Source organism: Neophocaena asiaeorientalis, unplaced genomic scaffold, assembly GCF_003031525.2.
Source record: "Neophocaena asiaeorientalis asiaeorientalis breed wild unplaced genomic scaffold, Neophocaena_asiaeorientalis_V1.1 scaffold581, whole genome shotgun sequence".
NCBI classification, from domain to species: domain Eukaryota; kingdom Metazoa; phylum Chordata; class Mammalia; order Artiodactyla; family Phocoenidae; genus Neophocaena; species Neophocaena asiaeorientalis.
The window spans coordinates 2,227,012-2,238,308 of NW_020172732.1; positions in this window are offsets into that span (position 1 = coordinate 2,227,012).

An 11,297-nucleotide genomic window follows, 5' to 3' on the forward strand; every position below is an offset into this window, starting at 1 on the left:
TTGTCCTTCAAGAATCCAATTTTTTTTTTTTTTCTTTTGCGGTACGCGGGCCTCTCACTGTTGTGGCCTCTCCCGTTGCGGAGCACAGGCTCCGGATGCGCAGGCTCAGCGGCCATGGCTCATGGGCCCAGCCGCTCCGCGGCATGTGGGATCTTCCCGGACCAGGGCACGAACCCGCGTCCCCTGCATCAGCAGGCGGACTCTCAGCCACTGCGCCACCAGGGAAGCCCAAGAGTCCAATTTTTTAAGCTTAAAAGTCAATAAAATAGGTAGCAAATGTCTTACAATGCAATAAATATTTTTATTTATAAAATAAATAAAAAGGACAGGTGTTTTGGTGTCCTTCCCCAGCAGACAGCAGACGCCACGGCTGAGAGGAGTGGGCACAATGACTCACCACAGGGCCCCGCCATCTTCATCTTTCCAGGTGTCCACTCCCACCCTTCACTTCTTAGAGTTTCCATCTCAAACCATCATGCATGAAGCATCCCATTTTCTCCCCCTAACTGCTACTCCCCAGTTAAAATTTACCCAAGGAGTAGTAAAATTCATCCCCTAATCTAATAAAGGAACTACAATGTTAATGGCTTAGAATTTTCTTTCTGCTTCCTTGTAATGTATTAGCATTTTATTAGGAGCTTTCTGAACATAACTGTATTAACTCAAGAGTGATTTGAACAGTGGAGAAGTCAAGCTAATTCGCCAGTGGGAGATGCAACCTGTGACTGTGGGCTACAGTGACATCCTGAATGTCCACCACTCACCTTCCAGCCAGCTGTTGCCATGTGGGGATTAATTCAAGGCTAGTATTGCCAGACCTGATTTTTTTCAAAAGAAGCCAGGAATGTGGATTTATGTAAAATCTGATCTTTTAATGTCGACTTAATTCTTTTTTTTTTTTTTAACACCGCGCAGGTCCAATAAACCCACATGCACACCAAATACTGCCCGTGTGCCCACCAGTTAGGCATCAAAGTGGTCTCAGCCCACCTTTCCAGCCTCACCCCCAATGCCTCTGGCCCTAACAAATGCAGCCACACCTCGCTTTGCCTTTGCTCACTGTACCAGTCCCTTAAGATGCCCTTTAAGATGCCCTTTTCTGTCTTCTCTACCAGAGTCTTTCCCACCTTTCCAGGATCTTCTTAAATTGTGCCAACAATTCCTAATTCTCAATATCAATCTCAATTAGTATTGCCCATCCTCCAAAAAGCTATAACCCGCCATCGTATTTCCGTTGACTCCAGCACTTTGCACGTTCTGCCTCTCATTGCCATTATTTCCACATGGTTAAATCTTTCTGGTAAAAAATAAAATACATTGGAAAAAAGGAAGGAAGGATTGTGTGTATGTGTGTGTGTGATAGCTATGACTTTGGTCCTATTCTCATTTTACAGGAGAGATAACCAAAACTCAGTGAATAAGTGATCTTCTTGAGCTTTCTGTATATCCTCTAGCTGTGCATCTTCTGGACTTCCTTCTGCTCCCGCTACCCAGGATCCTGCTCCTTCCTTCTCCATCTGGTAACTCCTACTCAACCCTCAAGATGCTTTACCTACCAGCGTCTTCCCCTTCTCTACACACCAATCAGGATGGGTCTCCCTCCCACAGCACCCTGTAAGGACACCTGTCAGTACACTCATCAAGCTATCCTGTCATTAGCCATCTGATTCTTGTCTCTGTTGAACTGAAAGCTCCTTATCTAGCCTGGTACCTGGCCCAGAGCAAGTGATCAGTCAGTATTTATTGGATGGCAGGAAGGAAGGGAGGGAAAGAATGATGCAGGGAAGGAGGAAAGAGGGAAAGAGAGAAAAAAGGATGGTAACAGCCCACAGGCAATCAACGAACGTGAGGTATAATGAACTGCATGGCTCCAAGCCCCACTTCTGGGGTGAAAATGACGCTGGCCCTTTTGTGCTCCGCCCCAAAGCAGATGATTGGGAAGACTCCCATTGCACCTCCTTCTTCCCCACCCCCAGAGTGGGGCAGGCAGATGGCAGGTTGCTGCTTGGCTTCGGGGTGCCAGGAACCAGCATTCACCTCCACTCTTTGTTCCTGGCCTCCAGCTCTAGGGAATGTGATTTTCTGCATCAGTCAGGCTCTGCTTTGGAAGGATAACTTCAGTTATGATGGATGATGGTGGGGCTGAGTCTTCCCCAGAGGCTCCTCACCACTATTCGACCAAAGTCAAGCTAGGGAGGAAGGCCAAGGATACCATTCCTACAGGGAATTCAGAACCTCAGAGAACTCACCTAGAAGGCAAACGATCTGGGGAAAGGTCACAGGGTCCAACCTCTCCCAGGGCTGGGGCAGGATTCCCAGGTCCCCTCCCACCCAGACTCTACATCCAAGCAGCTGGGGCAGAGGAAGCAGTGTTCCCCTCATTTCCCCTTTCTCCTCCCTCCTCGTCCCCCATTTCCTCCCTGGGACCCACCCAGAACCTCCCCCCAACTCCCCAAGGGCTTTCGATCCCCACCTCCAGGTTAACTCAGAATAGCAGGCTCTCTGTGAGAGCCTTGGGCAGGCCCGGCATCCACAGTCAGCACTTTAGACTCAGTAAATCCTCAATAAACCAATAAGGTAGGATCTTTTACCCTATTTTAAAAGTAAGAAGATGAAGGTCAAAACCATCTTATAATTAGAAAGGAAAAAAAAAAAAAATCTTAGAACAAAAGGAGACAACATTAAAGCAAAATACTTAAAAAAACAAACTAAGAAGACCCAGAACTTCAGCTAGAGAACTCACCAAATAATCCTCCAGTTTTAAAAAGAAAAAAAAAAGCTAATTTTATTGACAACTTATTATGTGTCCAGCGCTTCATGTGCACTATCTCATTTCATCCTCGGGGTAACCCCATAATGCAGTCTCTTATTACCTGCATTTTACAGATAAGAAACTGAGGGCCAGGGAGGTGGTGTGACTTAACCAAAGCCCAGACATTCTTCTCTTCCAAGGGGCCACAGTACTGGGGTAACAGGTTACCGTGTGGGGTAACATATTTGCATTTTAACAATAGCTCTCTGGAGAAGACAAAGTAATCCAAAGGAATGAAATGACTCTAATGCCAGGAATTTCGGGCCTCGGCTCTGCCTGTGGGCAGAGTTGTAGGGCAAGAACCTCTGGCACCACCGGGCATCACCGAAGGTGGCCACCCACGGGGCCGGCTAACACAGGGCTCCATTCAGCAGCTGGCAAAGCCCAGGGCATGGGGTTAGAATGAGAGAGAAGAGTGGGTCAGAAGGCTAGCCCCGAGGCAGGCACAAGAGTGGAGCAAGCGAGCAACTGCAGAAGCACGTGATTCCAGGTGCTCCACGTATGTCCCCTCATGCGAAAGTATCAGCCTGCTTACCAGTGTGGAAGAGGCACTCCCAGCATTAGTGTCAAGACCAGGCAGTGTGCTGGTGCAAGAGGCCTGGGTTCCCGTTCCAGCTCAGTTACGTACTCCCAGGCCACCAGGACCTGCCACCTATCCTCAGTATACTCATCTGTGAGACTGGAGCAGGCGCCCGTGTCTAGGTAACCAGTGAGGTTTCCTAGAGACAAACTCTAGGTGATGGGACCCAGAATGGGTGCCAAGGATGGGCGATGGGGGCCTGAAAGGACACTGTTCATTGGCTTTTATCAAGGCTCTACTGAAAAGCACTCCATGCCAGATGCTGCACCAAGCACGGGGGATAAGGACGGGAGCTTATATCCAAGAGAGGACAGCCTCCCAAGTAACGCTCATGAATCCTCCGCTAAGAGGAGTGATGCCTGCTGCCCACGGGACAGGTTTGCGGGGGGTTCAGGGAAGCCCTCCCAGAGCAGCCCGTGTGTGAAGAAGATGGGGACGGTGACTCTCTGTAAGCAGAGAGTGGAGGCACTTATCCAAAACAAAGCACTAGAGAGAGGACATGCAAATTTAGGAAGGGCGCGTCATTACCTCTGGAGGTAACGGGCATGGTCAGAGCCAGGTGACAGAGCCGGAGTTAGGACCCCATCCTGCCTGACCCCACAGCTTTCGCTCTTAATTTTTATCCTGTCCTCACTCCTGCAGCATGTGTGCCCGTGAGTGGATTCAGGGTGGAGAGGGGAAGGAAGGAGGTGTGAGAACAGGCAGAAAGGCTGGAGAGAAGGATGGGGAAGACAGGAATGGATAGTAAGCACTTTCTTACCAAAACAAATTGGCAGCCATAGTTTTTCTAGACAGACTCTCCTGTGGTTGCCTATCGTGGTTTTTAAGAGCACAGCGTTCTGGGATCAGGCAGGTCTGGGCTGAGCCCCTGGCTGCACCATTTAATACCTCTGTGACCTCGAGCAAGTATTTAACCTCTTGGAGCCTCACTTTACTCACCAATACAATGGGAATGATAGCAATTATCCCTGATTGGGTACTCGGTAAAGATTATATCACTGCTATATTTAAAGGGCTTGGTTTAGTGTCTGGCACATGGTAAGAATTCAATAAAAGATAGCAAAACACCAACCACTATTCTAATGCTGCTCCGGGGGGGCTCTCATCTCTCCAGGCATCCTCCTCAAAATCAACATCTGGCCCATTCCCCCACATCCTCACTGACTCCCTCCCTCCTCCGTTCAGCCTCCTTTGCATTCCCGCCATTTCAGAACCCACTTCAAAGCTATTTTTCCCAGTGGTTCTCTTCCCTCCTAGGATTCTAGCTTGCATTTGATCAAGTGATTCATCACGTAATCTACACAAGCTCCTTAACCTCTCAAGAACATAACTGCCTATTCTGTGGCTGTTTCGATGGACTGGTTTGCATGCGATTGGCAATCAACGCAGAAGCTGATGGGTTTGCAGGCTGATAGGAGTTACCAAACCAGTTGCCCGTGTGTGCCCGTAATTTGTAAATTTACTTCTCGATATATATTAAAACCTTCTACCCAAACTACAAATTATGTGCTTTTGCAAATTTGCCAAACTATTAAATGAAATTTACTACTGCTCAAGAATGTCTTGCACTAATTGGACAGAGATAGATGGGTATATGAAAGATTAGGGCGAGGGACGGTGGGAAATTGGGAACTAAAGCTCACTGACTTTCGGAGGGGCGGGTCTTAACCCTTTTTGTGCCATGGACCTCTTTAGCAGACTGATTAAGCCTATGGACCCTTTCTCAGAACATTTTAAAATATATAAAATAAAATACATAGCTTGACTACAAAGAAAACCAATTACATTGAAATATAATTATTACTTTTTCAAATGAGTGTGTAATATAGTAGTATATGTTCCTTATTAATGCATTAAATAATAAGCTCTAGCAGCAGGTATAATAACTGCTGTAATTTCAAAGCTGTGATGGGCATAAATCATGTTCCAGATATATGCAGTAACTGAAATTTGATATGAAAATATCTGTGATTTCTACTGGTGACAATGTCACAGATACTGCAAATACACTGTGGTTTGTTGCCTACATTCATAATTGAAGAAAATGCTAAATAAAGATGTTATTATTTTCCCCACCCAAGTTCACAGACTCCTCTGAATTCTACCTATGAGCCCCCTGGGGCTGTTAACCCCCAAGTTAAGAATCTCTGTTTGATCCTTCGTAACTCAGTAAGCACCTGTACTGAGCAGATTCCTGAATTTCAGCTCACTTTCATCTCTTTCTCAAGGAATCTCCCCCCTCAGCCCTTCCTGCCTAAGAAGGTCAAGTTCTGCACATATGACCCTCCTCTGGCCTCCCCTCCTATCTGGTTAGCCAAAGCTGACCAGAGACTGACCTGGAGAGAAAACCTCAGCTGCTAGAGAACCAAGCTCAGACAATAGGATCCTCTCTGGAACTTGAACTCAGAGACAAAGGACAGTGTGATAGTACAATGAGGTGGCGGGGAAGGGTGGGGCGCGGGCACAGGTGCTGAGTTGAGCCAATGGTACTCAACGTGAAGACCAGTGACCACTTGCACCGGTGGAATATCCTCGGACTCAGAACGCTCTCCCTGCCACCTCAAGGATGCCTGGCCTCCTTCCAGGCCTCTTCTTAGATATCAATACTGCATTTTATAGCTCCTCACTCACTTCATTAGAGCCAGCTTAAGGAAGTCTCTGTTTTCTGTATCAGAAGAACCCTGAGTCAGTATTACCAACAGCATGTACAGGTGAGGAGCCTGAACTTCTTTGGTCAACGTGAATCACTTGCTCCGGCCCACAGGGCTAGTAATCCTTCTTTGACGAAGAGAGGGGTGATGGCCTTTATTATTTATTTATTTAAAAATCATACACATGGGGCTTCCCTGGTGGCGCAGTGGTTGAGAGTCCGCCTGCCGATGCAGGGGACACGGCTTCGTGCCCCGGTCCGGGAAGATCCCACATGCCGCAGAGTGGCTGGGCCCGTGAGCCATGGCCGCTGAGCCTGCGCGTCCGGAGCCTGTGCTCCGCAACGGGAGAGGTCACAACAGTGAGAGGCCCGCGTACCAGAAAAAAAAAAAAAATCATACAAATGATACATGAAAACGATCTCTTAAAACACTTAACCAATTACTAATGAAATGGCCCCCTGCTACACACTTGGTATTGCACCTAAGAAGTGTAGACCATGATCATACTAGGCTCTACTCAGCCGCTACCCAACTTGACGTTCCTTGTCTTTTAAACCTTTCCCCAACTGTAGGATGGCTACATTTTTCAAGGCGGATGGGAGTGGGGTGGTAAGGACAAGCCGATGAACACAGCACTTGGAAACACTCAGCCCTGATGTCTAGTGCCCTGCTATGAAAATCAAAATTGATTTCACTGAGAGCCAGCATCTCTGGCTTCTGGGCAGAAACCAGGCTGTGGAGGAGAACCAGCACCGACGGCTGGAGCAAATTCTTCCCAAAGCCATATTTCTCTCCCTGCTGTTCCTTGACGTCAGAGCAACAAACATCTCCAGCCAATAAATTTTATTTACTTTGGAGAAAACATCGGAAGCGGGGAGGGAATCAGGGTTTGTGTCTTCTTCCACAATGCCTGTGTCCCCAGAAAGTTAAGTGAGGGGCAAGGCCCAGGCCCCAGAGCCCCGACAAGACAGTGAAGCGTTCCTTTTGAAAACAGACTTCTGTCCCTTGGAGAAGGAAACTTCAGCCAGCTTCTTCAGACACCACCAATCTATAACTGCCTGCATATCACATTAACCATCTACTTGAGATCTTAGGGCAACATTTATTTTATCAGGGAAACTGCGACAAGCCTACTTTTATTGGGAGGGCCCCCTTCTTTCCTTTAATCCTACTTTGAAATATTATCCATGTAGACTGGAAACTTCACAGAAAGGTCTATTAGAAGCCTCTTAGTCTAAACTCTGGGACTGGAAGATTAGCATTCTGAAGCACAGAGAGGTTAGCAGTCCAGCTGTTAATCACACAGCTAGTTAGCAGTAGATCTAGGCTCCAATCCCGTGATGCCCTGGCTTCCAAGTCCGAGCCTCTTCCCACATATTCTACTACAGAATAGCACCAAGTGGCTAGCTGTCTGACCCCCAGAGACAGAGAGACCTCTGTCAATCCCAGTTTTATCATTTATTAGTTCCATATCCCCAGGCAAATCCCTTAACCTCTCTGAGCCTCATTTCTGTCATCTGTACATCTGAGATTATGATTGTAACTATCTCTAGGATTACTGCACGGACCCTATTATTATATTGTACTGCTCCTGCATCTCATACTGAAGTGAATGGATCTGCCATGTGAAATGTGATAACTGTATCGGCACAGCTGCCCAGAGATAAGCAAGAAAAGATGGTTATCAAACCCATTTTACAGTTAGGAAAATTTAGTCCCCCGCAAAGATGACATAACTCGCGTGAGATCAGAGTTTTAAAACTGAGCACATTCTTAGCTGCCCTAACTGTCCTCCCTAGCACACCATCCGAGGAATGGGTTGACTTAGAAGTAAAGGTTACCTCTTTCCCCACCCTCCACAGAGCAAAACCGTCTGTCTCTGGCTCAAACTCCACGACCCTTCCTTGTAAACGGGAATCAGCACAGTGCCTGGCACAAAGAGGAGACACGATGCAGTTTTGATGAATGAGTGAATTACTGTATCACTGAAGATCCTGATCTGCAGATAAGCGGGGCACTGCGTGGGCCCAGCTGCCTGAAGCACGCGTCTCGTTGCAGAAAGCTGGAGGCAGGCACGCAAGAGCTCCAGGAGCGGCGAGCGAGAACCCCATTCTCTCCATGCCTTCCCATAGCCTGCTCTACGGGGAGGAAGACTTTGACGAGACCGAGAGCTAGGCCCCTGACCTCAAGGGTCCCATCCAGAGCGTTTCCAAACCTAGCCCACGTGGCTCAATCCAGGGCCCACAAGACAACTGTGAAGCACATGTGACCCTCCTCCAGCTAAAACAGATGTAATAACATTGCAGGCAAGGGGCAGTGAACAGGCCAGGGAGATGGCCCATCTGTCTTCCTAATTGTCAACTCTGCCCATAACAAAATTTGTCTCCCTGTCACACCTTAGGCTGCTACTGAACTGAAGCAAAACCAAGATATCCATCTTCCAGCCACGAGCAGCAGCCTTCACGAAGTGCGAGGGACAGAAAGAGGCTGTTTGACTAGGAGAAGCAGAGAGAGCTGGAAGGAGCCCTGGCCTGAGAGTCAGGAGCTGGGGTGGGGTGAGGGTGTGTCTGTGTGTTGCAGGGGTTATTGGGCAGTTACTGCACCTCACTGGGCCTCTGTTTCCTATAAAATTGAAGTCCAAAGTTCTGGAAAGTGGGGTCAATGGCGGAAGAAGAGGGCTGTGAATCACGTGACATTGTATGCAAAATATTTTAGGTTATATGCATTTGGAAGAGAGTATCCATAATTTTCATCAGAATCTCAAAGATATACGTAACACTCCCCCCTCCATAAAAAAGTTTAAAAATAGTAGACTAGATGGTTTTCTAGTCTGGTAAGCATTTACTGAGCACCTTCTATGTCCTTCTCTGTGTTAGGTACATGATAGGAGAGTCCTGCCTTGACGAAGCTCAGGTGCATTTTATGCTCGCTGTGATAGAAGCCTGTCAGGGGAGCTTCGGAAACAAAGAAGAGGGAGCATTTGACTCTCTGGTCAGGAAAGGCCTTCGGGGTCGTGGGGGAACCTTACGTTAAATGTTGATGTTGAAAGCTGAGTGCGCATTCACTGGGTGAACAAGGAGGAAGTGTATTTTAGAGAAAGGGCAGCATGTGCAAAGGCAGCAAGCATTCCAGGAACTTCCTGAAGGGCAATTGTGAGTAGAACATAGGAGATGCTCACTGGGGGCAGCGGGGGGTAAGAAGCCAGAAATGAGGCTGGAAAGGCAAGCAGGGCCCAGATTAGGAAATGCCATGCCAGCCACCCTAAAAAATATTCCGTTGTAGGCAATGAGTTCATTCTAGTTTTAAAAGCCTAGGGTGAACCACCACGCCCAGCATGAATCTTTCTGATTTCTGGCAGAAGCCTTGGTCAGTCATGAACACAGTGGGCAACAGGGAACAACTGGAGGAAAGGACTGCTGCCTCTTGGCGCCCTGAGTGGGCATGGGCTGTCTGCAAAGGTGCCAGTAGTAAGTGCGTGCATGGGGCGGTGAGTCCCGCACTGGCATGTTAGTATCTCCTTCTTCTCTCCTGGCCAGGGGGACTCCAACTGCCTGTGATTATGGATGAGAAAGGAAGGTACTGATTGGCCCAGGTGATGGGATGCAGAAGTAAGGCACATGCCCATTTGGGCCCCTGATCATCACTTGGTAAACAGTCTTTCAGTCCCTCCAAAGGACTCTGCTACTTGCCTCAGGGCCCTCTCACATGCCGTTCCTTCTGCCAAGACTCTTTCTGCCCTATTGAACTAGTTACTTCTTATCAGCCTTCCGACTAAGCAACTACTGTATGTATCACAGATTCTCATAGCGCCTTATCCTTTCCTTTCAAGCAGTTCAGCACTGTTTGTAATTCTATATTTATTTGAGTGAGTTGATTCAAGTCAGTCTTGGCCACTAGACTGCAAGCTCCATGAGGCCAGACAGTGCCAGTTTTGTTCATATCTGTGTCCCACTCCCTCGCCTGGTGCCTGGCGCAGAGCAAGTATTTGTTGATTGAATGAAAGTCTGGTGTGGACCCTGAGCCATTCCCCATTCTCACTGCCCATTAACATTCCCCATAACTCAACTCACATTACAGTCCAGTGAGGAGGAGGTTTGGACAGGGGCAGGAGGGTTGGACTTGAAAAGGCAATATCAGAGTGAACTCTGCCTTTATTCCAAATGTAGCTCTGTGTTCTCCTGTGTCCTGTTTTGAAAGGCTCTAAGGGAACCCACATTTGGTTTACCCAGGCAAGTCCTTGGGAATCATGTTCAGGATGCTTTCTCCCCAAGCCTCAACCGGGTCACCGGCTGCATCTGGTCCTCCCCTGACCCTACTTGGTCAATAGGACTTTACCCAGGCTTCACGGGGTCATCCTCAGAAAGGAGGAGGAGCCTCCATCTCCTTCTCCTGGAAAATACCTCCTCCCGGCCCTCCAAGCCCGAACCCTAGGGCGCCTGGGAACCAAAACCACTGGTTCCTGCAGTCCTGGCAGATGCTCAGGGCAAGTGCAAATGCAGACCTGGTGTAGGGGCCATGGGGCTCGACTTTCCAAATCCCATGCTAAGTAACTGGCCACTCTGCAGGGACAAAGTACTTGGGGTCAAAAGTTTGACCTTAAGGGGGAGATGACAGGGAGGGAATCTCACCAGTGGCGTGCATGCTCAGCAAAAGCGCCCTCGGCGGGGGCGGCGGCCAGCACATCCGGCCCCCCTAGAGGCCCCCTTGCCTCCACCCAAGGTCGTGGTCCAACAGGAGCGCTGGAAAGTTCAGCCAGGGGCCGAGGGGTACCCGAGTAGGAATCGGGGGCCGGCTTTTGCGGAAGAAGGGAGACTAGGAGCTCGATTCCTGGTAGTCCTGGGAGCCGGCGGAAGGGTGCCCCAGTCCCGCAAGCTGCATCCCGGACCGCAGCGCCGGGCTAGGAGGTTCTGGGCTCGGAGGCGCTGGGCGGGGGCTGCACCATCCGAGCCGCAAGGACAACGCGGCCTCCCCGCTCCCCAATATCCTCCGTCCCCGGCACTAGGGCGCGGGGAGCGGGTGGGGCGGAAGGCGAGTGGCGCCGGCCCTTGGGCAGCCCCCTCCCCGCGCGGGCTCGGACCCCGGTGGGGGGCAGGGGCAGCCAAATCGGCCCAGGCTGCCGCAGCCTCTGCTTTAGGGGAGCCGGGGATGCGGCGCGGGGAGGGGGCGAGGCGGGTGGCGGAGGCAGAGGAAAGGGGCCGAGCGCCGGGGCCAAGACTCGGGTCGCGCCGGGCCGGTGCGGGCAGGGCCAGGGTGG